Source organism: Urocampus carinirostris, chromosome 6 (assembly GCF_059441175.1).
Source record: "Urocampus carinirostris isolate Australia breed hairy pipefish chromosome 6, RoL_Ucar_1.0, whole genome shotgun sequence".
Taxonomy (NCBI): Eukaryota; Metazoa; Chordata; class Actinopteri; order Syngnathiformes; family Syngnathidae; genus Urocampus; species Urocampus carinirostris.
In genome coordinates, this window is record NC_142354.1 from 41,084,618 (window position 1) to 41,112,068 (window position 27,451).

The 27,451-nt window shown below is 40.3% G+C and overlaps 1 protein-coding gene and 1 pseudogene across 2 annotated transcripts in view; both read right to left on the reverse strand.

The window, feature by feature from the left end:
- The window catches only part of slc12a5a (solute carrier family 12 member 5a), a 320,066-nt gene that overhangs the window by 242,319 nt on the left and 50,296 nt on the right, over window positions 1-27,451 (reverse strand). The window lies entirely within an intron of this gene.
- LOC148364816 (U2 spliceosomal RNA) lies at window positions 8,416-8,575 on the reverse strand (annotated as a pseudogene).

Below are 27,451 nucleotides of genomic sequence, written 5' to 3' on the forward strand. Positions count from 1 at the left end.
TTGGGGACATTTTGGTTGGAAATGTCAATACAGTGCCGCTTGGCCTACAGGTGCACCATGGCGCGACAGAAATAGCGAGAGGAAGCAGCAGGGCGTAAAGTGGACATGGGATTACTTCATGCGGCAGGAGTGAGGAGGTGACCTTTCTCCTGCTCGCCAAAGTGCAAATAGGAAACAAGTCTGAGACCGGAGATATGAGAAACACGCATGGATGCCTCATCTTCTTGCTCAAAATTGAAAACTGTCACCAATATTATTTGCAATGCCTTGACTATGATTCCATTACCATTATTCATGCCCAAAGAGGGGATGTCGCGGTGATCTAAAATCTATTTTAGTTGAGATTTAGTGCAGGCTTTGGTTTGATGATAGATGTTGATTTAAAAATAAAAAGTAATATTTACCCATTTGGATGGTAAAGAGATAAATTAGAGTCTGTGTACTAATCACAGGGATCAGAATGGAGATTTTCATTTTCAGCTGAAATAGCCAGCGTCCAGGAATAAACCAGGGCGGAGCCCCCCCCCCCACCCCCACCCCCAAAAAAAAACCTGGGTTTTAGGCAATTTACTTGTCCAAAACCATGCTTATATTTATCATTTAAGTAACATTTTTAGAAGATTAAAATAATTTGCCCACATAACTGATTTTTTTGTAAATACTGCAAGATAAGTTCAAATGCAGTTCAGTCCCTGCAGCTTGTGCGACAATGCGGCCAATTTTTCTAACGGCCGCCAGGGTGAGCCAGAGCAATAAAGGAAAGAGTGAGACAGTCGGATTTTGAATTTGTTTGCTACGCAAGAGAAAAAGTGAAAAAATCGGAATGCCTTTGGGGTTCAAAAACAGCGGAAATCCGTGGATCCGCGGAAAATTCTGATCCCTGTAATCAAATATATGAACACATGACACGGCTGTGCGCTAAGCTGCTCCATAGTATGCAGGGGTCTGCACCAGTGTTCCCTCAAAGCTGCACGCGTGCGCAATTGCGCACTGCTCGCACATTCTCAGCGCACAAGAAAATCTAGCCAACGCACAAAAATCAGGGTAAAGGACATTACTGTAGTTCAGTAAGAACTGTAGTTCTTCTTTCCGCCGCTACCGGCGTGTGGTGGCACTGCCAGAGGTCACCCATCATCCACCCTGAAGAAGATATCCGGCTTCTACTTCCTACTTTGTGTGTAAACATACAGTACTACATGTATTCTATCCAACTTCGACGTTTTTATTGTTCAATATCTCGTGCACCCGTTCAATATGGTTGGTGTGAAGTGTAAAGAAGAGGCGAGTTGTTTCTTTTGAAATGAATAAGAAATAAGAAAAATAAGAAAGCTTGATGCGGTTGAGAAAATGGTTGGAGCGCTTTTTTTCGTCCACTTTTTACAACGGAAGAGGACCTCTTGAAGCGCATCTTCCAAAATTAAGTTGAACTCAACTTTATTTATTTGTATATTTTTTTAGTATAAAACAATACTGGTTCCGTATCCAAGCCTTACATCTTAAACATACAAATATAGCACTAATTCAACTTACGAACAAATTCAACTTACAAATGATCGTCCGGATCGTAAGTTGGGCAGCGTCTGTATGTTGCACTGAAGTCGTCGATGGTATGTAATGTTACTGCAATGTTGCAAGGACACAAAATTATTGCACACGATTACACACAGGATTAATGCTTATTATTGTTCATGTGTATTTGTTAATGCTTGTATCAAAAGTAGTTATGTTATCCTGGTGTTAGTATAATCTTCATTTTAGATAAAGTACAAACATGTTTAATGCCCACCTCTAGCCGGACTGCGCAGGGTTAGTACATTTTATGTGCAAAATCAAGTACTTTTAAATGTCTTTCCAAGCAAACTTTCCATTTTCGCCCAAACCATTAGAACAAGAAATCCTGTGTGAATTGTGTATTTGCAGAACCACAAATATATCTGTGATTTACATATGCAATTTTGAATCTTGTATTTACAAATCATGTGATTTTTGGACCATAAGTAACTCACAAGTACAGTGTTCATTTGACCTGTGAAAAGTGATGGGTCCCGGGGACTCACTTACTTAAAAATCTATGGGTTCCACAAGAGATCTATGGGTCCCCAAAATTTAGTGTGCTCCATGCCCTTACAAACTGTCGTATTTTCCCTTACAAAATACAGAAAAAACTTTTTTTTTTTCAAACATGTTTATTTATGTAGTTTAACATGTTACACCCCTTGACACCGACTGAGACGCATTGGACTGATTGCTTTTGGAGTACTTAAACGCTCCTTTTGGGACTGCCCGTTGCCAAATCATTGTTTAACCCTCGTTGAAATCCTGTTCATGCCCGGTTGATCTGAGTAATGCCTAGTTTGTAATTTTAATTGCCTTTGAACCTTTTTTTTTTGTTGTTTTTGGTCCGTTTGTGTGTCGGACAACTTTTCTTTCCTAATTAAAGTGACAGATCGTCTACGCATATGAGTTCCGACTTCCTGCTTCCCGGTCCGTTTCGTGACAAAAGCACTAAAATTGGCATCGCCTTTACCAAAACCAAAGACTTGGAATGTCCAGAGATAAGAGAGTTGGGCCATAGAAAAATGAACATGCTTTATTCTCTCTGGTTCACAACGCAGCTCAATCTACTGTGGAAATAGAACAAACCACACAGATGAAAGTAGTGGACAATTGGAGCATGTGTGGCATAAACGGCACCTGCTCCCATCTTGCCCCAGCTTACTACTGTAATAGAGTCCCTTTTGGAAAGCCTGTGGAAGGTGAATAACAATTAATGGGAGGCTTCTGTTTCAGCCATTTGGACAGATGAATGTTCACTTTAAAAGTAGCCTTTCTGACAAAATGGACTTTTTAATTGCTTGTAAACAAGCGCCGGCTTATGAACATTTATTATGTACCATGCAAAACATTAAGAGTTTCCCAGAGGTAAATTGTGATGGAAATAATTTCCTGCAACTGAAATGTAAGCTACATTTTCGTTTTTAACTAACATCTATTAGGGGAGAGATTTGTCTCTTAAACAATTATACTTGCAGTGTTCTCGTTTGCCCGCGTCCCTGCGTCCTGGACGCATTATTTTTGCTGGGGACGCATCGTGTCAAATCAACGTGCGTCCCCGGGACGCAACTTTTTTGACACGAAATTTTCATTATCATTTTTTAACAAAGATTTACCGCACTCCAAACTTTTCGTCAGGCAGATCCGCCATTGTTGTTTCTGTCTCGCGGTTCAAGTTTTAGTCTGCACGCCTAACTTGAGTTCGAGTTGTGTAGTGAAAGTCCGTCTCTTATTAGAGAACCGGATTTTTCGGCTCAACTCATTAAAGAGCCGTCTCTCAAACGGCTCACTTGCTTTGATGTATTATATTACGAATGATTATGTTGTATTAAGAAGTTTAGAAAAAAAGGAAGTATAAAAGGATAAATGAAAAAAGACAGGTTTGTGGTGATCCCTTTTAATCAGTATATTACCAACAATAATTTAATGGAGAATAATCCAGCTGTGCGGAGTTTGTATGTTCTTCCCGTGCTTGCGTGGGTTTCCTCCGGGCACTCCGGTTTCCTCCCACATTACAAAAACATGCATTTCAGGTGAATTGGCCGGTCTAAATTGTCCCTAGGTGTGAATGAGCGAGCGAGTGAGTTGTCTGTCCCCGTGTGCCCTGCGATTGGCTGGCAACCAGTTCAGGGTGTCCCCTGCCCACTGCCCGATGATTGCTGGGATGGGCTCCAGCACCCCCGCGACCCTACTGAGGATAAGCGGTGCAGCTGATGAGATGAGATGAATTTAATGCAGAAAATGAATTCATAATTTGAATAAGAAAATGTATTATTCAACTTAATTATATTTGCATGTATTTTTTCCTTCTACAGTGAACGTCTAAGCGACTTCATTTTTGAACTTTTTTTATAATAAACCTCATTCATGTCGAGCAACTCAGCTTCTCACAACAAAATGTTCATTAATAATATATATGATATAAGGAAACACATTTACAATATAACATGTTAAACTACATACATAAACATGCTCGAAAAAAAATATTTTTTTGTATTTTGTAAAAGAAAATACAACAGTGGGCAGCACGGCGGCGCAGTGGTTAGCGCTTGTGCGGCACAGTTCATGTCATGGGAACCTGTCGTGGGTTCAAATCCAGCTCCATACTTTCTGTGCGGAGTTTGTATGTTCTCCCCGTGCTTGCGTGGGTTTCCTCCGGGCACTCCGGTTTCCTCCCACATTCCAAAAACATGCATTTCAGGTGAATTGGCCGATCCAAATTGTCCCTAGGTGTGGATGAGCGAATGAGTTGTCTGTCCCCGTGTGGCTGGCAACCAGTTCAGGGTGTCCCCCGCCCACTGCCCGAAGATGGCTGGGATGGGCTCCAGCCCCCCCGCGACCCTAATGAGGATAAGCGGTACGGCTAATGAGATGAGATGAGATGAAAATACGACAGTTTGTAAGGGCATGGAGCACACTGAATTTTGGGGACCCATAGATCTCTGTTGGGACCCATAGATTTTTGAGCATGCGAGTCCCCGGGACCCATCACTTTTCACAGGTCAAATGAACACTGAAGGCCGAGTGAGAAATTGACGTTGTAGTTGTAGCTAGTACATACACATTCGTGACTATAATTTTCCTTCACAAACCAGTACTCGGTTCTACTGTATGTGTGATCAATTATTTCCCGAGAAAACCGTCATCCTTATCAGCCCCAAATTGCAGTGGCCCAACTCTCGCCCACTGCCGAAGTAATGTGATTGGATCATAGGACACCTCTGGCTTATGATAGGTGATAATGTGCTATTGTGAGTGGATAATGCTGAGGTAATCTAGCCTGCAAATCTCCATTACTGGAGCGCCTCTGCTCGGCCTCCAACTCTCTTAATAGATAACACGATTATGTCTCGCTCATGCAATTACCGCTCTATCATCGTGCAACATTGCGTTTTGTTTTTGTTTTTTTCCACAAGAAGCACAACATTCAGATGTATGCTCTGTATGATTTCACTGTTGATAAGTGTTCCTCTTTGTGGAGCTAATGAAGTATGACAGGGAGATACATGTAACAGTGCAGTATCAAAGAAAACATTGCAAAAATCGTAGCTGATATGTTTAGTTTGAATTTTGACCCTGGTCAATACCATTGTTCCCTCTAAGCTGCGCGCGTGCGCAATTGCGCACTGCTCGCACGTTCTCAGCGCACGAGAGAATCTAGCCAGCGCACAAAAATGAGGGCTCAAAATGACTAATTAAGAAGCGACTTAAGTCAAAGTTACAGTGCATGAAGGTCAAAATACACAGTTCCCCTGACGTTGTGTCCTAAATGCGGTATTTTGAAGTCGAGTCGAAGTAAAACGAAGTTGAGTAAAGTTAGTAGAGTTTGTCGAGGGACTGGCTTCTTCGGCTCGGGTGACTAAAAGGAACCGGCTCTTATGCAACAAGGACGGTACAAACATGTTCTTTGTTCCTTTATCTCTTTGTTTTCCTTATCCTCACTGTAAAATGCGGACCTGGAGTGCCCCGTCCAATTTCGTTGTCACAATATGTTCCATGTTGTAACAATGACAATAAAGGTATATTCTATTCTATTCTATTCTAAACAAAAAAACATGGTATTTGTCTATACTAAATGAAGATCATTTGGAACAAATTTAAAATGCGGTATTTTGAAGTCGAGTCAGAGTAGAACGAAGTTGAGTAAAGTTAGTAGAGTTGGTCGAGAACCGGCTTCTTCCGCTCGGCTCACTAAAAGGAACCGGCTCTTTCGGGTCCTAAACGGCTCTTCAGGTTGTTTTTGCTTCTTTAATCCCAACATGACCAAATATTATGTAAAATTATGCACAAAATGACTTAAAGGAAGGGGGAAATAGAAGAAAAAAGAAAAAAAAAAAAAATGAAAAAGTAGTGAAAAGCTGAGAAAAAAAGAAACAAAAGGAAGAGAAAAAAAGAAGGAAACATTTTGAAAAAAGCCAAAAAAAAAAGAAAAGAAAAAAATGTAGGAAAATAGTAAATAGAGAACAAAAATAAAAAAGTAACAGCTCGGAAAAAATAAACACAATGAGATTTTTTTTCAAGGAATTTAAAAAAAGTAGAAGTAGTAGTAGTAGTTTCTTGGCCCTTTGGCTAGGACCTTGACTCAGTTCCTTGACTGGGAGCAAGTGACTCGGCCTATTGGCTTTGAAGTGTATCACAAATTGACTAATAATATATAGTGGACGATTGATAAAGAATATATATATCAATAAACTCATACAAAATCCCCCCGTCAACAGAATAGATCATTCAAAAAACATCCATTATTTAAAGTGGGCGTATGCGGCTAATATGCCGGAGTGGCTCGTGCATGTACTAAGTCGGTTTTCCACCCGAAATGCGGTGGGTGCGGCTTATAATCAGGTGCGTCTTATAGTCCGAAATTTATGGCAATTCTGTTCTAAGATGTGCGAAATATATAAAGACTACCCCAAAAGACTTAGTTTTAACTTTGCAACACCTATTTTTTATTTTTTTATTTAAAAGCAAATTCTAAAATATTGAATAGATTTGGTTTCTTTTCATGATTGTTTCTCACACGTTGTTGATCTTAGGAAATATTCCGATTTTCTATCTATCATTTTGAAGCCTGAAATATGACAATATTCTAGAAAGTTCTTGAGGAGCAGATTCTTTGGGCGACAAAGGACGACAGTGGCTCAGGAGGTAGAGCGCTCGTCTTGGGATCAAGAGATTGCAGTTCGATTGAATCCGGCCCGCGAGACAACACTCAGAGAAGCGCAAGAGAAAAACAAGCTGCAGGTTGAAATATGTCCACTTGATGTTGCCAAAGCCAGGTGCTTCTCACAAAGATGCTGTACTTGTATTTCTCTCTCTGTCTCTCTCTGTCTCTCTCTCTCCCTCTCTGTCTCTTTCACTCTCTGTGTCTCTCTTTTTCTCTTGTTCTCTTCCTTTGTTGCTCTGTCTCTTTCTCTGTCTTTTTAACTTGATTGGTTCCAGATCAGGGGATGGTGTAATAATTAGTCTGAAATAATAGTCTGTGCAATAACCTGTGCAGCCCTTTGAGTCTCTTTGTGATTAAGGGCTATACAAGTAAAAATGACTTGACTGTAGCTCAGGAGGTAGAGCGCTCGTCTTGGGATCAAGGGATCCCAGTTCGAATCCCGGCTTGTCCGTGTTACATGTGGAAGTGTCCTTGGGTAAGACACTGAACCCCTAATACCCCCAATAAGCAGTTCAGCGCCTTACATGGCTGCACGGCCGCTATTGGGAAATGTGAAGCACACTGTAAAGCGCTTTGGGAAGTCTTGACTTGAAAAGCGCTATATAAATGCAGATCATTTCATTCTTGCAATGGAATGAAAGGCACTGTGTCTTTTTATCGTTCATTAAAGTCATCATGCAGTATAACCAACATAGTTATGCAACATATGGACACACACCGGATGTGGATTAAACATTTATGCATGGTGATGTATCAACTCGAAACCACAACATTTACAATATGCACCAAGGATGAATATTTGATGTGAGAAGGTGACTGAAATATAACTTGGATGATAATGCTATTGCAATTACACTTGTCAGACGACTGAACACTCTATGCTGGCATGTAAGAAAGCATCACCATTTCCTGCTCGGGATATTGGTTTAAATGAGCAACTATAGTTTTGTTCGGAAAAGTCATTTCTTCTGCATTCTATCAACTGATAAGACCTCATCTTGGCCGAACACTGTGAAGACAGCCTGTTTGCATTTAGAACGGCCCTGCAGATGTATTTGATAACAAGAAGGGAAAAATGTGTCTCATAGAATAAAAATGTTATGTTGGCCACATTCCTGTAAATATTCTTACATTCCATTAAATGAACTAAATCTAAAAATTGTTCTACCATTATCAAAGTTGGGTATGTGCTGTAAATGTCAATACAGTGTCTGTTATGTTTTTTTCATAGCATTATTTTGCCATGGTAAAAGCCACCGACCCTTTGAAAACAGGTGCGCAACCCACTTTTGAGAAACACTGGTTCAATGTTAAAAAAACGTGTGTAAAGTAAGATCAAACATCTACTGTAAAATCCGGACTATAGAGCGCACCTGATTATAAGTCGCACGCGCCTCATTCTGCGATCATTATTGCTTTTGTCCTTACACAAGCCTCACCTGTATATAGGCCGCATGCGCCAACATTCAAACATGTAACACAGACACAAGCATATCCCATTCCTGACTTTAGGTGAAGCGATTGTAACTGCGGGGGGGGGGGGGGGTTTAAGGGTTATTGATCTATCTTCGTTATTCATTATCCATTATCCGTTATCGGTCAGTTCATTATATGCTACAAAGCCTAGGAGCCGGGACACTTACTCTCAGCCAAAAGGCCAAGCTAAGGTCCTAGCCCTAAAGCCTTGCTGCGATCATTGCGAATGCACCGTTCCCGGAGGTACTGCAATACCGGGCCGATGCGTGGAGTGGACAGAGCAAGCTCTTATTCCATCTCCGGAATGCAAAAATCAAAGATCATGGCTAAGGCCAAGCTAAGGACCTAACATCAAGGCCAAGCTAAGGGCCTAGCATCAAGGCCAAGCTAAGGACCTAGCATCAAAGGCCAAGCAGATCTTGTGCTTATTTGCATTTGTTTCAATCTGTACACGATTGTAACAAGATAAATAGCAGACAATCTTAGAACCAATACACAATCTATCCACCACAATCAGCAACATGAACGGAAAATGATACCGGTAGTTAGAATTCAATGCGAACCTTTAAAGTCCAGGTCCCGTTGAAAGTAATCCAATGAAAAAAATGTATATTTCCAAAGTTAAGGGTGGGAAAAATATATATCCACTATTTTCCGCTGCAACAACAAAGAGATTTAACTCAGCTTTACCCCACTTCCCGTCAGCCCGCGTTTGCTCCGCCCCTTCTTTTTGATTCGCTCGTAGAAAACATATCACAATAAGTCTCTAAAATAAATACATTACAAAAATATACAGTTGCAAATACATAATATACATGGTTACACATATTTACAAAGAAAGACGGTACACCGAGAGAGTTTTCAAAGCTTTAATAATGATAATATAACTTTCATCCCAAACCGCACCTGTGAAAGGTACCACCACGCTACTCCTAACACGCTCGCAACGCATAAAGCACAGCTGCTTAAAAAAAGCCGTACCACAATTGCGAAATTCACGGTAAACCGTCCTCGTCTTTCCCCTTATAACTGTCGGCATCTACCTCGGCGCACAATTCCACCGGTCTAAATCTTACCTTTTGTACTTGAGTGCCGCTGGTGGCTGTTAGAAAAATTACATAAATTGGCCGCTTCACTGAATAAGCCACAGGGCTGAACATTTGGGAAAAAAGTAGCGGCTTATAGTCCTGAATTTATGGTAGTTGGATCCGGCCATCTCTGTCATGTCTGTCCCTCACCCCCTCATACACCCCTCTCCGGAGGAAAACAAAACTTATGCAACAAGGACGGTACAAACATCTTCTTTGTTCCTTTATCTCTTTGTTTTCCTTATCCTCACTGTAAAATGTGGACCGGAGTGCCACGTAAAATTTCGTTGTCACAATATACCCCATGTTGTAACAATGAAAATAAAGGTATATTCTATTCTATTATATTCTAAACATGGTATTTGTCTATACTAAACGAAGATCATTTGGAACAAATTTAAAAAGTTGAATGAAATGTATCATAGTAATGAGCAGTGTTCCCTCTAAGCTGCCCGCGTTTGCTCGTACATTCTCAGCGCACAAGAAAATTTGCCAGCGCACAAAAATGAGGGCTCAAAATTACTAATTAAGAAGCGACTTAAGTAAAAGTTACAGTGCATGAAGGTAAAAATACAAGGGTTCCCCTGACGTTGTGTCCTAAATGCGGTATTTTGAAGTCGAGTCAGAGTAGAACGAAGTTGAGTAAAGTTAGTAGAGTTGGTCGAGAACCGGCTTCTTCGGCTCGGCTCACTAAACGGCTTTTCAGGTTGTTTTTGCTTCTATAATCCCAACATGACCAAATATTATGTAAAACTATGCACAAAATGACTTAAAAGAAGGGGGGAATAGAACAAGAAAGAAAAAAATACCAAAATGAAAAAGTAGTGAAAAGCTGAGAAAAAAAGAAACAAAAGGAACAGAAAAAAAAGAGGGAAAAATTTAGAAAAAACCCAGAAAAAAAGAAAAGAAAGAAATGTAGGAAAAAAAGGAAACAGAGAACAAAAAGAAAAAAGTAACAGCTCGAAAAAAATAAACACAATGAGATTTTTTTAAAGGAATTTAAAAAAAAGTAGAGAAAAAAATCACGGAAAAAAGAAGAAAAGGTTTGTGTTGCATTCAAATAATTTCCAATGATATCAAGTGAATCTTGTTGCCAACATTGTACTTCCAATAAAAAATGTGATTAAGTACAGTTCTGTATCTTACAACCGACTCAATAAGCCCCCAAAAATGTTAATATTTTGCGACAAAATATTTCAGGAAATAGAAAGAAATGGATACCTTGTGAAAGAATTGTAAGAACAAACGACGTTTGTAGGCCGTACAACCTTTGCAATCAGTCAATTCATTCAAAAGAGAAAAATCATTTTGCATTTCCGGAAACTCAGCAAAATGTAACGTGATGTCAAGTTTTGGACATGTTTGATAATTAATTATCTTGCCACACTTGGGATATACCAGCTCAGTAGCCTAGATGGTAAGGCGCCCGCTTTGAGACTGGGAGGTCGGTGGTTCGCGCCCCGGCCGAGTCATTCCTAAGACTTAAAAAGTGGTCGGCGGCGCCCTCTGTTGGCTGCGGCTGCATCGGCTCGCTACAACGGGTCAGGTGCAATCGACATTTCGTTCTGTGTACATTGTTACACAGAATGACAATACAAGGAAATTATTATTATTATTATTATTATGGTTGATCACTGTTGTTTCAAGCGTTGCTCACCGACTTTGTGTGAACGCTCAGACCCGTAAGTAAAATTACAGGGAACATTGGTAATGAGTCATTTGTATTTGCTTTTTGACTGAGGTATTTGTGAGTTCATAATGTTGATTGGAAGTTGCTAACATATCCCACTAAGTGAGCCCGAAGGAGCAGGCTAAAAACCCATCCACCACGAACATCTAATGTGACACAGTGAGGTCAAGCAGCACCCTACAGCATCACCTGTTCCTGTACTCTAGCACAGGCAACCTGCTGAGTCAAGGGTGAGCAGGCGGGTGGGCGGTTGTGCAAGTGAGGAAAACAAAATGCAAAGGCACGCTCAGGAGTGCTCACCTGCTACGAAATCAGCAAATGTGAGGTGAAGGACAAATTGGACTCTGAGGAGATGTTGACGCTGACGTGAATGAACAGGATAGGGTGACACCAGACAGTGAGAAGCGGGCTAAGACAAATCCAACAGAAAACATGATGATGCAGCTCACAATATGCTAAGTTGAGATCTAGCTTTTGTATGCGGGCTGGTCTTGCACTATAATCCAGCATTGCTGTGATATGAACAATGCCTCCTGTGAAACCTCCCCAATGGTTTGCACTGAAGGCAAGAAATGCTGTCATTGTGACTCAAAGGGGACAGGCTCATCTGTGATTTACAGGGTGGGGTAGGGTTACTTTAACTGGATTACTTTCAATGACTTTTGGATTACTCCAATACCAAATATGCTAATAAAAGACAAAAGAAACTAAATATGAATAAAATGACTACATTTTTTAGCAGACGCTCCGACATCAGGCGACTTACAAGACAGAGTTTAAGTAGTCAGGGAGCAATCTGTCAACACGTTTCAACTGGTGTCCATGGGCGGGGCCAATTGGGCGCCGTGGCAACCATGACAGAACCTGGCGCTACACGGCAGGGGCCAATTGGGCGCCTTGGCAACCGTGAGAGAATAGTGAAGCGTGAAAATGCGCTTCTCTGGCCCTTAGCTTTTGTGAGTGCAACCACCTCCTGTGTTAAATAATACTGGAACTCCCATTTTCCCCAATTGTTTTTTATTGTTTTATAATTTTATTGATGTTTTTTTCTCTAAATCTATATGGACTGCCCATGTGTGTCAATCGTCAGTGGAGTGAGTGATAGGATGGCATCAGGGTTGGGTAGGGTTACTTGAACTGGATTACTTTCAATGACTTTTGGATTACTCCAATACCAAATATGCTGATAAAAGACAAAAGAAACTAAATATGAATAAAATGACTACATTTTGTGCAGGCTTGGGGAGTAACGGAATACATGGAACGGCAAAAATGATGTTGGCAAGCTGTTTGGATTTATTTTCATTTTGTTTCTGTCACATTTTATGTTAGTGTTGCCGGAGATCAAAGATATCAAAGCCAGGAGAGAAAGCTTACCACGTGTTGGGAGTCATCATTTTATTCATATTTTGTTTCTTTTGTCTTTTATTAGCATATTTGGTATTGGAGTCATCCAAAAGTAATTGAAAGTAATCAAGTTAAAGTAAGCTTACCCAACCCTGCATTTTATGTTAGTTTTGCCGGAGATCAAAGAGATCAAAACCAGGAGAGAAAGCTTACCACGTGTTGGGAGTCGTCATTTTATTCATATTTAGTTTCTTTTGTCTTTTTATTAGCATATTTGGTATTGGAGTAATTCAAAAGTAATTGAAAGTAATCAAGTTAAAGTAACCCTACCCAACCCTGGTCTTGACCACTTAATAGAAAGCAGTATTGTTCGATATCGTTAATACAACATCTTAACAAATATTATATGCATCTATAACCATATATATCCATTGTATTTTGATTTTATTGCCCCTGGGACACATCATTTATTACTTCGCACAATATGATACTTCATTTTGATTGAGACTATAAATTCAGCAGGGTAAATGCTTTAAAAAATTATACTTGTTCAATTTATATGATAAAAATACTTCGACTAATTTGGATCTTCGTTTTGAATTCACTAATAGCAATACTACTGGATGCATTTGTCAATTGACCAGATATATATGGTTTTAATTGATCAGCTTTCTGAATCACCTCAAAATGTCACTTCTCAATAAATAGAGAAAACTACTACCGTAAATTCCAGACTATAAGCCGCTACTTTTTTCCTAAACGTTCAACCCTGCGGCTTATTCAGTGATGCGGCCGATTTATGTCATTTTTCTAACAGCCGCCAGCGGCGCTCGAGTACAAAAGGTAAGATTTAGACTGCAGGAATATATGCGCCGAGGAAGACTGCAACTTCTTAGCTTGTGCACAAATTAAATATCCTCACCATGCAAATTGCAAAAAGAAAGGCACATGACGCAGCTTTCAAGCTAAATGCAATCGAGCAGTCCGATAAAGAAGGAATCAGAGCTACCGCATGTAAACTTTACTTTGCGAGCGTGTTTTTGAATAAGGGAGCGTGGGACGACGTCTATATGACGACTTTGATGATGTCAGATAGGAGGAGGAGGATGAGGACGGTTTTACAGTGATTACTACAAGTACGGTATGTTTTATTTACAGAGCCGATTACTGTGTTGCAAGCGTGTTGCTAGTAGCATTTTGCTACCCTTCACAGGCACGGTTTGGGATGAAAGCTTTGAAAACTCTCGGTGTACCGTCTTTCTTTGTAAATATGTGTAACCATGTATAATATGTATTTGCAACTGTATATGTTTGTGATGTATTTATTTTAGAGACTTATTCTGATATGTTTTCCACAGGCGAATCAAAAAGAAGGGGCAAAAACAACGGGGGCTGACGGGAAGTGGAGTAAAGGTGAGACGTGTTTGTGGACGCAGCGGACAATAGTGGATATATATTTTTCCCACCCTTACCTTTGGAAATATACATTTTTTTTTCCCTTGGATTATTTTTAACGGGATGCGGACTCTGCAGGTCTGCATCAAACCTTAAATACCAGTATCATTTTCCGTTCATTTTGCCGGCTGTGGTTCTTGGACTGTGTACTTTGTATTCAGTTACAATCGCGGGACTCAAAGTCGGGTTTGGGTTAAATTTGTGTGCTTATATACAGGTGCGCCTTGTGTAAGTACAAAAGAGGTTAACCTCTTAAAATGTGGTGTGTGCGGCTTATAATCAGGTGCGCTCTATAGTCCGGAATTTACGGTAATTATAAAGTATATAACATAATTGTGGTGTGTTGTAGGCTTTCAGTTTTCTGAAAACAATTCAACATATATTGTGGTACGTTGTTATCATAATATGGAATTAGTTATGTGGGATAGTTTTTTTACACTGGACCAAAGAGAAACATGACATTTATAGTATACTTTTGATATGTCCCATTGGAGGGAAGAAACCAATTGTTCCTTTGGGAGCAACATATTACTCCCAATCACTACCTCCGAACGACCCCTGCACTACCGAGTCTTCTGGTCTCATCGGATTAAAGCTATGTGGAATCAAATGAAAACTACTTAGTGGAAGAGAGGGGGCAAAGGGGAATTTGTCAATCAATATAATTTGATTTATGCTGAGATACTGTAGATAAGCGACGGTTAAGTTGTGATTGTGTGAGGATTTTTCTCACCTGAGTATGTACTATATAGTGAGCTGAATTGAAATGGAAAATAGAAAGAGTTGGGTAGGGTTACTTTAACTTGATTACTTTCAATTACTTTTGGATTACTCCAATACCAAATATGCTAATAAAAGACAAAAGAAACTAAATATGAATAAAATTATGACTCACAACACGTGGAAAGCTTTCTCTCCTGGCTTTGATCTCTTTGATCTCCGGCAAAACGAACATAAAATGCGACAGAAACAAAATGAAAATCAATCCAAACAGCTTGCCAAAATCATTTTTGCCGTTCCGTTACTTCCCAAGCCTGCAAAAAATTGAGTCATTTTATTCATATTTAGTTTATTTTGTCTTTTATTAGCATATTTGGTATTGGAGTAATCCAAAAGTAATTGCAAGTAATCCAGTTAAAGTAACCCTACCCAACCCTGATAGATAGATAGATAGATAGATAGATAGATAGATAGATAGATAGATAGATAGATAGATAGATAGATAGATAGATAGATAGATAGATAGATAGATAGATAGATAGATAGATAGATAGATAGATAGATAGATAGATAGATAGATAGATAGAAAATGCAGGGTTGGGTAAGCTTACTCTTACTGGATTACTTTTAATTACTTTTGGATTACTCCAATACCAAATATGCTAATAAAAGACAAAAGAAACAAAATATGAATAAAATGATGACTCACAACATGTGGTAAGCTTTCTCTCCTGGCATTGATCTCTTTGATATCCTGCAAAACTAACTAAAACTAAATAGCTTGCCAACATCATTTTTTGCCGTTCCATGCATTCCGTTACTCCCCAAGCCTGCACAAAATGTAGTAATTTTATTCATATTTAGTTTATTTTGTCTTTTGTTAGCATATTTGGTATTGGAGTAATCCAAAAGTAATTGAAAGTAATCAAGTTAAAGTAACCTTACCCAACCCTGAAAATAGAATAGGCACAAACAATAATACTTCAGATTCTGAAAGGTTTGTGACTCAACTCGGCAATAAACATCCCTCAAATTCCAAAGAGACCCCTATTTGGATCATAATGGCTATCTGGTGGATTTTATTTCAATTCTGCAGTCTATTGGGATAAATGTTAGAGCAAATGACAGAGATTGAAATGCATAGCAAGGGAAATTACATATAAACGCAGCGGGCTATGACAAATCTTTAGGGAAGCATGTAGCAAGCTTTCCCGTAGGACTGGTAACACTAATATGGAGGATTGAAAGGTTGCATGGTAGGGGACAAGGGGTAAGAAGCCGAAGCCGAGTGCTAAGAAGAAGTGTTTGGACTAATAATAATAATAATAATAATAATAATTTCCTTGTATTGTCATTCTGTGTAACAATGTACACAGAACGAAATGTCGATTGCACCTGACCCGTTGTAGCGAGCCGATGCAGCCGCAGCCAACAGAGGGCGCCGCCGACCACTTTTTAAGTCTTAGGAATGACTCGGCCGGGGCGCGAACCACCGACCTCCCAGTCTCAGAGCGGGCGCCTTACCATCTAGGCTACTGAGCTGCGTTACAAAGGAACGGATTCCTGGAAATCAATTATTTTTCTCTATAACGAGTACTGTAACGTGTTTCCAATTAGATTTTGTAACTTTATTGTTGTTAACACTTGGTGCATTACTCAGCTACTTTAATAATGCAGATCAGTACGGTAATTATAGTCTTCTAATTGTTAGGTACCCTTGCTTCACTTATTTTGTCACACACTTCCCTGTCCCAATCAGATGCAGAGGTTTTAATTCATGCGTTTATTACTTCTCGGCTTGATTACTGTAATGTATTGCTTTCTGGTCTCCCGATGTCTAGCATCAAAATTTTGCAGCTGGTTCAGAATGCAGCAGCTAGACTTTTGACTAAGACCAAAAAGTTTGAGCATATTACTCCCGTATTGGCCAACTTGCACTGGCTCCCAGTCCACTTAAGATGTGACTTTAAGGTTCTCTTATTAACATATAAATGTTTGCATGGACTTGCACCCTCTTATCTCTATGATTTGATTTCCCTCTATGTTCCTGCACGGAGTCTGCGCTCGGAAAAAGCCGGTCTACTGGTGACTTCGAGAGCCAAGAAGTCTGCAGGCTCGAGAGCGTTCTCCATCCGGGCCCCGGTGCTATGGAATGCCCTGCCTCCGGAGATAAGATCTGCAACCTCAATGGAAGTTTTTAAATCGAGGCTTAAGACACGCTTCTATTCCAAAGCTCATGATTGATGCCCACCTCATATTCTGTATTGTCCTGTCTTTTTGCGACTGCCTGCCTGGTGGTGATACAAAGGAAAAGGACGATTTGAGATGATTTAGCGGACCAGTGTTTGACCTGATGCATGTAAACACCTGCATGGACCAGCTGGCAGAGATGGGAAGCTGCGTCGTGGCTGTCATAGACTTTCTGGACTAGTTTACAGGCTGGGGGCGTCGCTGCTGTCATGCACTTTCCGGATAAATTTTCAACATGTTACCTAGTGTTTACTATGTTTGTGTACTGTAATGCTAAATGTAATTCACCTTGGTCATCCTGGAAGGGGGATACCACTTGTGAGGTCCCTTCTCAAGGTTTCTCTTTTTCCTAACGCTGAGGTTTTGAGTTGTTCCTTGCCCGCATGTTGGTTTAAGATCAGGTCATTGTGTCATTGTAATCCTGTGCAGTCCTTTGAGACATGTTTGTGATTAAGGGCTATATAAATACATTTGACTTGACTTGACTTCAATCCGACAGCGGCAACTATATAGATAAGACTATATACAGTTCACCCTAAAGCACAGAGTTCGAGAACACTGAATTTCTCCTCATGTGGATATTCTCCTTACCACATATACTTGCATCTTAGCTGGATTTACAACTATGAAATAAAATACTGAAATCAGGGAATCAGCTTATATGCTCCTATTTAATTATGTTAGACTAGTAGCGAATGGTAAGCAGGGAGTGAGGAGGGGGACGGGAAAGCATTAGGGCAAACGTAAGCATATAATTTACTTTTAAAATGTGCTGAATTTTGGTGATTTTATTTGAAAAAATATTTTTGCAATACACTGCCAAATGAAAGATGAAAGAATCATGGAGAGTACTCAGAAATAGATATTCGAGTGATTTGAAGCCTTGAGATAAAGCGGATATAGAGTGCAAGCTCTCAAAATTGTACAAGTCAATCAATGTGAAGGGTTCAATTTTTCCTTAGGGTGGTGAACATAGGGGATCTCCATTGTGGTGCCCACGGCACCTAAGGACAGCTGAGGTGCACGCAGACCTGTTCTGAAAGTAGCTCACCAGCGCTGGGTCATTCTAATAAAATGGGTTTTTAGTCTATAAGACCCTATTTCAATAATTAACCCAGTAAAAACAAACATAATGACAGCATACCACCTTAATCGGCCTCATCTCTGAAGGGGACGAGGCGGCGTACAGGGATGAGGTGGAGTCACTGTCAACGTGGTGTTTGGAAAACCACCTCATACTGAACGCCACAAAAACAAAAGAACTGATACTGGACTTCAGAAGGAATGGCAGGAATCCAGCACCACTCATCATAAAAGGAGACTGTGTAGAGAGAGTCCATTCTTTCTAATCTCTGGGTGTGCACATCTCCGACGACCTTTCCTGGTCTGCAAACACCAGAGCGGTTGTAGGGAAGGCCGAGCAGCGACTGCATTTCCTGAGAGTGCTCAGGAAAAGTCATCTGAAACAGCAGGTGCAAGTGTCCTTTTACAAAGCCACAGTGGAGAGCATTCTAACAGGAAAATGGTCAAAACAGAACAGAAAATTGTCGGTTGCTCTCTGCCCAGTCTGGAGGACATTGCCTGCTCTTGCTACCTCAGCAGAGCAGAAAACATCATCGAGGACTTTTCTCACCCCGGCCACCACCTCTTCGACCTGCTGCCTTCCAGCAAGCGCTACGGGTCACACAAAACAAAAGCAAACAGACTCAGAGACAGTTTCTTCCCCAGAGCCATCACCACCCTAAACACACACCGCACAAAAAACTGAAAAACTCTTGCAAACACACTACCTCATACGAACGTAAAATGGTACTCATGTCTATGTTTCTTGCACATGTTGACTGCATTATGTTTACTGCTCACCTTGCACAATGTTGACTATTTTTTTGGCACTGTGATGACTATTTTTGCACCAAATGCATATTGCACAAACCCTTACGATACCAAACTGTATGTAACATCCTACATGCCGACATTTCTTGTGTAAATATTGTGTAAATTATAACTATAACCTTATCCTCCTTGTTTTATTACCTTATCTTCTCTGTTCCTTTATCTTCTTGTTTTTTTTACCTCACTGTGAATGTGTGAAACTGGAGTGTCATGCCCAATTTCGTTGTCGCAATATGTTAACCCATTTTATAACAATGACAATAAAGGTATTTTCTATTATATTCTATTCATAGTGAAAACATGATAAGGTATTTTAGAAATGCTTATCAAACGGGGTCCCCTTTGTGCTGATTACTAACAAAGAGTAGCGCTTGGCTTGAAACAGGTTGAAGACCCCTGGTGTACATGCTTTCTTCTATTTATCTGGATACTGCATGTGGCTTTTTACAGCACTTTTAGGTGGATGATTTCTTAACAAGTATATAGATGAATTTGTGATCAAACGGTTACTTTCAAAGTAAAATGCTTTGTTTTTGGTGTGAGTAATCTGGGGATTCAGCCTGGAGGGGAATGAACGCTGGCAGTCTAGTTGCCAAATACACAACACAGGAAGTGGTGCCACGAGCACTGTGGCGGTTAAGGGATACATGAACTGTGAAATCTGGGGATTAACAAACTATCGTATTTTCCGCACTATAAGGCGCACCAGGTTATAGGGCGCACGCCCAAAAAATAGTTTTTGGTCCTATATTTTCCATACATAAGGCGCACCAGATTATAAGGCGCTACAATGGGAACGTCGACAAAACAGTCAGACAGTTCAGACAAACTTATTACCCCCTTAACATTCCCAAAGCTTGCAAAGAAGCAAATACGTGTCGCAGACACGTGCAGATGTGGTGTCCGTACGTATCTTTTTCGGCCAATTGCAGGCTTTGTTTCGCCCCTTTAGCCTATGCGAGCCTGTAAATGATAAAAAGGATCCGCCCCCTTTACCTCCGCATAACTTTAGCCAATAGTGACTGATTCAAATGATGATTGACACATTGGTTAGGAAATGAAACGCCGGTATATAAATCCCAGCATACACCGCAGACGACTTCGCCTTCGGGGGAAAATCTAATTGGCGGCTGCTTGCTTTAGTTGCAAGACTTTGCGACTTAATATTGATCCATATATAAGGCGCACTGTATTATAAGGCGCATGGTCAGCTGTTGAAAAAAATAAAGGCTTTTAGGTGCGCCTTATAGTGCGGAAAATACGGTACCTAGAAACTGTAACTAATTCCTTTTTTGTTTTCAGTAACGCGCCCAACACTGGTGAGGAGCAGGAGTAGGGATAAAAGGGAAAATGGAAAGAAGCGTAGCAGAGATGGTGGGTGAGGGAGAGTGGCAGGGGAGTAGACCAAGAGTGGTCGAAAAGGGTTGTGTTAGAGGGAATATAATCCACGATCCAGATGGAGAGAGTGTTGGTGTTGGGAGCAGGAGGGGATTGGGGCTCTGCAGTTAATGTGACGGAGATGTTGGGTAAAAATAGCCCGGGGAAGCGAGGCAGGAGCCCTAAATGATGAATAATACACAAAAGAGCCCGGGGGGGAGACACGGAGGCTGGTTCTCTTCGGTAATATTTAAATTAATTTCCGGAAATCTGTTGTATCAAGACTTTGAATAGAGGGTGGTAAAGTTGTACTTTAGAATAAAGAAATGTAAATATTTAAAGCTTTCAGAAAAAGCCACGAGCGACCAGAGAGCGCAATATGGTTCAAAACTAGAAGGATCTAGATAAGTGCTGGGATATGAAGGGCTTTTATCCCAACAATACCCACAGAGACATACGACCTACACAGTACACTCCTTACATCAAATATTCAAACATGAGGGGGGAAAGCATTGCTTTGCGCGGATTCCCCCATAGATTTTACCATGACATAGGCGGGTCCAAGCTAAACTATGTAGTAAATATGTAGATATATATTTAGACCAAAGAGCCTTTGGTCTATTCTTTTGGTCAGGAGCAGTGCTCCCTCTAAGCTGCGCGCGTGCGCAATTGCGCACTGCTTGCACATTCTTAGCGCACAAGAAAATCTAGCCAACGCACAAAAATGATGGCTCAAAATAACTAATTAAGAAGCGACTTAAGTCAAAAATACAGTGCATGAAGGTAAAAATACACGGGTTCCCCTGACGTTGTGTCCTAAATGCGGTATTTTGAATTCGAGTCGAAGTAGAACGAAGTTGAGTAAAGTTAGTAGAGTTTGTCGAGAACCGGCTTCTTCGGCTCGGCTCACTAAAAGGAACCGGCTCTTCCGGGTCCTAAACGGCTCTTCAGGTTGTTTTTGCTTCTTTAATCCCAACATGACCAAATATTATGTAAAAGTATGCACAAAATGACTTAAAGGAAGGGGGGAATAGAACAAAAAAGAAAAAAAAATGAAAAAGTAGTGAAAAGCTGAAAAAAAAGAAACAAAAGGAAGAGAAAAAAAGAAGGAAAAATGTTAAAAAAAAGACAGAAAAAAAGAAAAGAAAGAAATGTAGGAAAAAAGTAAATAGAGAACAAAAAGAAAAAAGTAACAGCTCTGACAAAATTAACACAATGAGTTTTTTTTTTAAAGGGATTTAAAAAAAAGTAGAAAAAAAACGGGAAAAAAAAGAAAAAGTTTGTGTTGCATTCAAATAATTTCCAATAATATCAAGTGAATCTTGTTGCCAACATTGTACTTCCACTAAAAAATGTGATTAAGTACAGTTCTGTATCTTACAGACTAAATAAGCCCCCAAAAATGTTAATATTATGCGACAAAATATGTCAGGAAATAAAAAGAAATGGATATCTTGTGAAAGAATTGTAAGAACAAACGACGTTTGTAGGCCGTACAACCTTTGCATTAGTACATGAGTCAATTCATTCAAAAGAGAAAAATAATTTTGCATTGCCGGAAACTCAGCAAAATGTTACTTGATGTCAAGTTTGGGACATGTTTGATAATGAATTATCTTGCCACACTTGGGATTATGGTTGCTCACTGTTGTTTCAAGCGTTGCTCACCGACCTTGTGTGAACGCTCAGACCCGTGGAAAATTAGAGGGAACATTGGTCAGGAGTCAAGTCAAGTCATTTTTATTTGTATAGCCCTTAATCACAAAGAGTCTCATAGGGCTGCACAACCGACGCCTGAGACTCAACACGCCCGAACGGCGACATCTTGTGACGATCTCTACAAAGACTTCAGCTAAGTTAAACGATTCAGCAAAGCTAGAATTTGGTCTTTTAAATATTAGATCGCTTGTTCCTAAAGCTTTAGTTGTTGATAATATTATTCGTGATTACAAACTGAACTTGATTGGACTATGTGAAACTTGGTTGAGACCAGGTGAGTTTTATCCGTTAAACGAGGCTTATCCTCGGACAGGATATCGAACAGGATGAGACAGGCAGATAATGATAATATTATCAACAAGGAGCAAGCGATTTAATATTTAAAAGACCAAATTTTAGCTTTGCTGAATCGTTTAACTTAGCTGAAGTCTTTGTAGGTATCGACCCTGGCTGTCCCGTCTTGTCCGGTATCGACCCCGTCTGTCCGGTATCTGCTCGAGTATCTGGTATCGATCTCGTCTGCGTCTGGCTTCCTGTTTTCCCGCGCTGGACTTCTGTCTTACTCCTTCCGTCTCGCAATCGCCGAATCGTTTGTATTCACATGCATGACTGCCCCGTTCCCGTAAAATAAAGCCTGTGTGAAAACGTTATACATCTGGGTCCTCCTCCTGTTCTGGTTCTGACAGTTTATATTTATGTAATTCCAATTTCAGATTTGTAAATAACAGAAATATGAATTTGAAAAATTCACAATTGTTTTGTAGAGCAACACTATGAAATACCTGGTAATAATAACGTTAACAAAACAGTCTTCTGTGTTTGTTTTCTCAAGCAAAATGAATACACATTTATTTCCCTCTTTTGTCATTTGTCCTCACATATTTTCAAAGGATGTCACAAAGTCATTGTGTGTGTTGCAGACTGTTTCGTATTAGAGAAGCAGAGTGCGTGACAACTCCTTTACGGTAATTAAATGTAGCATCCGGACACAAATGGCTGAGTGTGTATCAGAATGTGCGTGAATTTGTGTTTGTGTTGATGCACATTTGTTTACACATAAACAGTCTCACGAAAGGGGGAAGGGTACAGAGTGCAAAGAAAAGATTCTACATGCCGAGGCTAAAAATGGAATCAAAACGCTCGCTTTCCACAGGAAGTGGAACGGGCATTCAAATATTTAAATGACAATGCTGGTGTGACATCGGAGCAGATTCATCAAGCTCAGTGAAAAGAAGGAAAATAAAGCAGTGATGAAAATGAGCTTTCCAAATTATAAGAGGCTTGTGACCAGTGTTCCCTCTAAGCTGCGCGGGTGCGCAATTGCGCACTGCTCGCACATTCTCAGCGCACAAGAAAATCTAACCAGCGCACAAAAATAAGGGTTCAAAATTACTTATTAAGAAGCGACTTAAGTTAAAGTGACAGTGCATGAAGGTTAAAATACAATGGTTCCCCTGAAGTTGTGTCCTAAATGCGGTATTTTGAAGACGGGTCGAAGTCGAACGAAGTTGAGTAAAGTTAGTAGAAATTGTCGAGAACCGGCTTCTTCGGCTCGGCTCACTAAAAGGAACCGGCTCTTTCGGGTCCTAAACGGCTCTTCAGGTTGTTTTTGCTTCTTTCATCCCAACATGACCAAATATTATGTAAAATTATGCACAAAATGACTTAAAGGAATGAGGGAATAGAACAAAAAAGAAAAACAATACCAAAATGAAAAAGTAGTGAAAAGGTGAGAAAAAAAAGAAACAAAAGGAAGAGAAAAAAAGAAAGAAAAATTTTGAAAAAAGCCAGAAAAAAAGAAAAGAAAGAAATGTAGGAAAAAACAACAGCTCAGAAAAAATAAACACAATGAGATTTTTTTTTAAAGGAATTTTAAAAAAACAGGGAAAAAAGAAGAAAAAGTTTGTGTTGCATTCAAATAATTTCCAATGATATCAAGTGAATCTTGTTGCCAACATTGTACTTCCACTAAAAATGTGATTAAGTACAGTTCCGCATCTTACAACCGACTCAATAAGCCCCCAAAAATGTTGATATTATGCGACAAAATATGTCAGGAAATAAAAAGAAATGGATATCTTGTGAAAGAATTGTAAGAACAAACGACGTTTGTAGGCCGTACAACCTTTGCAATGGTACATGAGTCAATTCATTCAAAAAAGAAAAATAATTTTGCATTGCCGGAAACTCAGCAAAATGTAACGTGATGTCAAGTTTTGGACATGTTTGATATTGCTCAGACCCGTGGAAAATTACAGGGAACATTGCTTGTGACAGTCTAGAAAAGTACTGCAGCTTTGATCTCTTTTTTATCATTTGATAAGAAATTGCTCCCAAATTTAAAAATGTGGACCAACAAATAACATTAAGAACCAGTTTCCACCAGTGGTACTGCATGGAACACTTTGGCCCTTCGAAGCAGCAGGTCAATCTTCTAATCCCAAGAGTATCATTTAGATTGATAACACAAAGTAGTGAATATTGTTTACAACGAGACTAGACTAGCCCTCTTCTATGCGGCAGCGTGTTGGGGAGGCAGCGTCAAGAAGAAGGATGCCTCTCGTCGCAATAAACTGGCGAGAAAAGTGAGCTCTGTTGTGGGCACAGAGCTGGACAGCCTGACAACAGTAGCTGAGTGACGGGCACTGGAAAAGCTGCAGTCAATCACGGACAATCCATCGCATCCACTACACAGCATTATCTCCAGACAGAAGAGCAGTTTCAGCGACAGACTGCTGTCACTGTCTTGTACTACGGACAGACTGAAGAGATATTTTCTTCCTCATGCCATGAGGCTCTTTAACTCTACCCGGCAGAGTAAAGGCGCACATTAAACCACACACCCCTACATTGCATATTACCGTATTTGATTGCAATGTGTATTCTGTGTAGCACTATCTAGACACTCTATATAACACGCTACAGTGGGCATTTGCACGTCACATTGGGTATTTGTATATTGTATTCTTTTTGCTTTATTATTGTATTGTTCTCAGCGAAGGGATGCTGCTGGAAATGTGAATTTCCCTGCGGGGATGAATAAAGTATCTATCTATCTATCTATCTATCTATCTTCCTCCATCCCGCATTCCTTGAACCTAATGTGTTTGGACCCGAACAGCCCTGATAAAAGTAAAATAAGTACAGTGGAAATTAGTCATAAATTCTCTTTAAACTTTTCATGTCAGGAACCAGGAACGGAGACGGTACCCAATAGCGCCCGTTATCTCAGTTTTTATTGATAAGAGGGAGAGAAAGGCTTGCCTCCACGATCCGCGGATCGAAGAACACCGGTAGCAGGTGGCGGGAACGCGGAAGTGGCACTTCCGTGTCTGGCGAGGAGGATCGGAGACAGGCGGGAATAGCAAGTTGTTGGCCGGGACTGGAGATCAAAGGCGATGTCGAGTTCGTAAGCAAGGTCGGTAGCAGGAGGCAGGCAGGTAACGGGGCAAAACATGTCAGGAAACAGGCAGGCAGAACGGGGCGTAATCAGGTCCGGAAACAAGTCAGCAACAAAGATCAGGCAGAAAAAGAAGGGCAAAAACGGAGTCGGACGAAAAAGGCTAACTGAGCTGAAGGCAACAGTTTGCATAACGATCTGACAGCTTCCTCTTGGAAGCCGGGGGTTTAAAAAGAGAGTGACAGCCAATCAGCTGTCCGGGCTGTTGGCCCCAATTAAGCCATCGCAGGTGGGCTCAATCGGCAATCATGGCATTTTAACACATAATACAGAAAAAATTATGCTTTCAGCTTTTTAACAAGACCTCAAATGACTGACCCCACCTTAAAGCGCTTCTATTTATTCAATAAGTACAATAAAATCATCCTAAATCAATACGCCACCAGAATTTACTGACTGGAATCGATCCAGGAAGTATTGTGAGGATTTTTATAACACAAATGATTGATTTTTCTTCATCTTGCTCGAACTGCATTCATGCAAATCAAAGGTCACCTTGACAATGGTGACCTTCAATTTATTAAGACGGCAAAAACCAATCTGTAAGTGCATTCGAAATATGCAAAGGAATGACCCTTTCCCCCTAGATCTCCTTAGAAGGGGGGGGGGCACATTTGGTAGGCGGCGGCTTGGCTGGCGCTTTATTAGCTGACCCCAGATGTGTTGCAAACATGAAATCCTCCGCAGTAATTCCACCCCACTGCTTCGAATACCAACAGAGAGCCGCAGGTTGCTATGGTAACGGCTATCCCGCCCAATCTCCTCTTGTGTCTCCGGCTCGTTCCTCATCGTTCTATCTCTGATGTGGAAAAAAAACTAATGTGGATTTTCTATGTATGATGTATGATTAGGATTAATTATTATTGAATGTATTCCCTTGGGTCAATTGGGATAAGCGGTTAAAACCGTGCCCTCTCTCTGCAGGAATTTCTCTCCACAGTGGCCAACCCCGGACACAAGGCTGCAATGCCCTTGAGCTAGATGGAAATAACAAATTTGTCAATTTTGCTGCTTCTCCTGATCAGGAATGTGTGTGAGAGTGTGATCCTATTTTGCAAAAATCTTATTCTCTTAATTTGGTTGATCTTGTTTGGGATAGTTATTCAATCTAAATAGATTTTAGCTCCAACATGTCAAGGTCGTCAAGAGTCCATATACTGTATTTTCCTCACTATAAGGCGCCCCTAAAAGCCTTTATTTTTTTCAAAAGCTGACCATGCGCCTTATAATACAGTGCGCCTTATATATGGATCAATATTAAGTCGCAAAGTCTTGCAACTAAGGCAAACAGCCGCCGTTTAGATTTTCCCCCGAAGGCGAAGTCGTCCGCAGTGTATGCTGGGATTTATATACCGGCGTTTCATTTCCTAACCAATGTGTCAATCATCATTTGAATCAGTCACTATTGGCTAAAGTTATTCGGAGGTAAAGGGGGCGGATCCTTTTTATAATTTACAGGCTCACATAGGCTAAAGGGGCGAAACAAAGCCTGCAGTTGGCCGAAAAAGATGAATGTGAATCACACGTTGAGTTGTACTACGGCATAGAGAAAAAATTTTTTGGGTTACGTGTCATTATTGAACGTGATGGCTTAGGTGAGCTATGCGGCTTTATATTTTCCCGGTATCTTGTTTTAGAACGATCTTGATGTTTCTGTGATGAGTCTATTTTTAAACTAAATTCAATTCAAAGTGTTTATTGTCGTATGCAGAGTAAAGAACCCCGTTTCCCTGCACAATAAAATTCTTACTTTGCTGTCCACACAGTTGCCAGCAAAAAATAAAACGGAAACTAAGAAATGTTTGGCATTTCTTGAATCCCGAGACTTTAACCTTCCGAATGATATTTGGAACGATGCTTTTGAGTGATTGGTGACATCGTACAGACACTGTTTCCGTGTCTGAGACACGTATTTGCTTCTTTGCAAACTTTCGGAATGATAAGGGGGTAATAAGTTGGACTGAACTATCTGACTGTTTTGTCGACGTTACCATTATAGCGCCTTATAATCCGGTGCGCCTTATGTATGGAAAATATAGGACTAAAAACTATTTTTGGGGGGTGCGCCCTATAACCCGGTGCGCCTCATAGTGCGGAAAATGCGGTAGTTAAAATAGCTGTATATTACCATAGGGACTATGTCTTTAATATTGATAGACATATTAAACGGTGTGCCGATTATCAGCCGGGCAAATAATACTATATTTGCTTTTAAACATCTGCTGGGCAATAAAATTATTTTAAAAGTGTGTTTCTTG